Source organism: Ochlerotatus camptorhynchus, unplaced genomic scaffold, assembly GCF_037179485.1.
Source record: "Ochlerotatus camptorhynchus isolate MF236.1 unplaced genomic scaffold, CSIRO-AGI_Acam_v1.1 ptg000222l, whole genome shotgun sequence".
Taxonomy (NCBI): domain Eukaryota; kingdom Metazoa; phylum Arthropoda; class Insecta; order Diptera; family Culicidae; genus Ochlerotatus; species Ochlerotatus camptorhynchus.
In genome coordinates, this window is record NW_027040712.1 from 131,441 (window position 1) to 135,459 (window position 4,019).

Genomic DNA, 4,019 nt, shown 5'->3' on the forward strand with positions numbered 1-4,019 from the left:
AAGTAATCAAAATGAAAATGAAATCCCGTCCTGGCGATTCGCGCAATGGGATTTCTAATGATTTTTATTTAGTTAACTTCAAGTCTAGTGAACTAAACAACCTTAAGGCCTTAGAAAAAGCTAGCCTTATGCTTTATGTCCGAGTGAAATGGGAACACTTCAGGAAGACTGGAGGAAATTTCCAAAACATCACCCAGTGCCGTAAGTGCCAGGGATGGGGTCACGGAACTAAAAATTGCTACATGCCAGCTAAATGCATGAATTGTGGTGATTCCTCTCACCCAAAGGACGACTGTCCTGTGAAGGAAGATCCTAAGAAATTTAAGTGTTCAAATTGTGGTGAAAACCACAAATCCAATTTTTGGGAATGTAAGACTCGCAAAGCGATCCTTCAATCTCGTTCTAAGCGACAGGTAGGAAACGCTCCACGTTTCCGACCAGGTATAAATTACTCTGCTGTTAACAACGGTCAGCGAGGAACAAATTCTACATTCGTACCCGTAGGTACATAGGGGAAATGACGGCTTCGGCATGACAGACTATTTTCGGCAACCCAAATTGAAACACTATTTTCACTGGATTTTCTTACGAAAACACTTCGCTGAATGCATGCAAACGATTCTTTATGCTTTCAGCTTCAATTTTTACTATATTTTACCACTGAGAAAAAGCAATCTAGCAGGGTTTTCTTGAAATGAAACACACGCACTACAAATTGTAGCTGATTTCGAGTTGCCGATAATAGAACAGCAGATTTACATGCAGTTCAAATGGAACGGTTGCCGAAGAAAAACTGGTTGCCGACAATACTCGCTCTCACTAGAGAAGATTGGAGCTTTGTAAAAGCGTTTCAAAACAGTTTTTAACAATTCTTTCGACTGAAATTGTTAGAGCAGCTGGCAGCAAAAGATTGTAAACAAACCAATACTGCATATGTGTGCGTTCCATAGAGAAAAAGGCTATAGAAAGAAGGTCGCTGCTTAGGTTGCCGAGAATACGTAAATTCCCCTATATTACCCCTGCTTCAAATGTTTCAAGAGCAAATTTGCATTACTTCGAATGTAACAAAGGTAAACAAAGTCGAGCTATCAGTGTCAATCGATGCTCCTGCTATTACACTATATACTGTCCGAATATAGGATCACATCCCATTTTTAAATTTATTTACCAGTCGAATTGCTTTTTGACGTAATCACCTTCCGATCAAAATAATTTTCGATGATACTTAAGTCACCCGATTTCTATGGAGATGCCGTTTGCCTTAAGTAACAGCACTGAGAAACCCGTGAAAAGTGTACTTTCGTCGTTTCGCTATCTCATTATTAAAGTGAATAAATCGAACTGTTTGTTGCTAAGATGATTTCGGTGGTCCTAAAATGATGAATGGGCTGCACGTAAGGAGACGTAATTGATAATTCTCCCGAATATCCTGGTAAATACATTTTGACTTAAGTAACAATAGGGGCCACCAAACGACGTATAATAACTTTTGACTCAAAAACCAGTATTTCTTAGCATGAAAGCTAGCTATTTGCCTTTGTATGATTAAAACCCGGCTAAATATGTTAAACATTGCTATCACTATGAGATTATATGTGTTAAATTGGAAATAGGAATAACTTTTCGGTCATCAAAACAAAACTTTATTTTTCTCGGATCGGTGCGAATGTTACTTACGACATAATGAAAATTTGCTCTTGGTTTCATCTATACCTACTCCCCTCGCTGCTATCAATGTTCAGCGAGTTAATGGAGCTATCTATGCTACTATTGCAGCGGGTAGAAATCAAAATACTAACCAAAGTTCTAACGGAAATTTTGACAATTTTGACTTAGGAAGCATTACTGCCCCTAAAATGGAATTTTTACAGAAATCATTAATTGACATGATTTCTGATATGCTTAAATCTAACTCCATGTTTGATGCAATTCAAGCTACAGTAAAATTTGCGAACAATATTGTCATGACTTTGAAATTCAGTAATGGATTTTAAAGCATTAAATATTTTAAAAATGTCTGTAGGAGACAATATCAAAGAACACGCGATTCTGCCATGAAAGATATCAAGCAGGATTTGCAAAAAAACAAATTAAAAAGAATTTCTCTGCCCTGAGGAACTAAACTTTTGAAAATAATGTGTCTGAGTTTGAAAATTAGACCCGAGTTCCAAACCCTTTTGGAAACTAACAAAATTTTTGAAAAAACCTCAATGCCTATTCCAGCGCTTAAAGATGGTGGTAAAATTTTGATCACAAATGTGGAAAAAGCTCAGAAACTTGCTAAGCAATTCGAGAGTTCCCATAATTTCAGTTTGGGTCTTACTAGTCCTATTGAGAATCCGGTTGCTCGAGATTATCTGAATATTTTCCCTCGGGAAAATAATTTTCATGATTCCTGAGGGACTGATTTGGGCGAAGTAAGATCTAAAGGGTGATACGGTCAAAATTTAGTCAATATCAACTTGACGTATTTCTTTCAATTTTGCATTTAAAAAACCTGAACATCCCTCATTTTGAAGGTGTGTGTGTGTAGAATGTTGCTCCTATTTTGATTTTGGAATTCACTCTTCAGTTGTCAAAATGCCGTCCAAGCAAGAAGAGCAGCGTATCAAAATTTTGCTCGCGCATCGCGAAAATCCGAGCTACTCGCACGCAAAGTTGGCAAAATCGCTAAAAGTTGCCAAATCAACCGTTACAAATGTAATTAAAGTGTTTGGGGAACGTTTGTCGACAGCCAGGAAGTCTGGATCGGGGGGAAATCGAAAACCGGAAGCCGCTGAGACGACAAAGAGAGTTGCCGGTAGTTTCAAGCGAAACCCTAACCTCTCTCTCCGAGATGCCGCAAATAAGCTGGGTGTATCGTCTACAACCGTGCATCGAGCCAAAAAACGAGCCGGACTATCGACTTACAAGAAGGTAGTGACTCCAAATCGCGATGATAAACAAAATACGACGGCCAAAGCGCGATCCCGGAGGCTGTACACGACGATGCTGACGAAGTTTGACTGCGTGGTAATGGACGACGAAACCTGCGTCAAAGCCGACTACAAGCAGCTTCCGGGACAGGAGTTTTATACGGCAAAAGGAAGGGGAAAAGTAGCAGATGTTTTCAAGCACATGAAACTGTCAAAGTTCGCAAAGAAATATCTGGTTTGGCAAGCCATCTGTACCTGTGGCTTGAAAAGCAGCATTTTCATAGCTTCCGGGACTGTCAATCAAGAAATTTACGTGAAAGAGTGTTTGAATAAACGTCTGCTGCCTTTCCTGAAGAAACTCGGTTGTTCCGTACTGTTTTGGCCGGATTTGTCATCTTGGCATTACGGTAAAAAGGCCATGGAGTGGTACGCCGCCAACAACGTGCAGGTGGTTCCCAAGGACGAGAACCCTCCCAACACGCCAGAGCTCCGCCCAATTGAGAAATACTGGGCTATTGTCAAGCGGAACCTAAAGAAGACCAAAAAAACTGCTAAGGGCGAGCAGCAGTTCAAGGCAAACTGGCTTTCTGCGGCGAAGAAGGTGGACAAGGTGGCTGTACAAAATCTGATGGCAGGGGTCAAACGTAAGGCCCGGCAATTCGGATTTGGAAAAGCGGAAGCCTAACTGAATATTTTCCTGAATTTTATACTAATTGAACTTGAAAAAGAAATTTAATTTGATTTTTTAAATAAACGATTTCACCGATTTACACGCTTTTTCCCTTGACCAAATTTTGACCGTATCACCCTTTATAACTAAATTGTTTCATAATATGAAAGCTCCAGATGATGATGAAATTTTCTATAATCTCATCAAAAAACTCCCAGAGAGTACCTTGTCTTTCTTGGTAAAATTATTTAACAGATGTTTCCATTTAGCATACTTTCCTTATGAATGGAAAAATGCTAAAAATGTTCCAATTTTGAAGCCGGATAAAAATCCAGCTGAAGCTTCTAGCTACCGTCCAATAAATTTGCTTTCTTCAATAAGTAAACTTTTTGAAAAGATAATTTTAAATAGAACGATGCTTCACATCAATACGA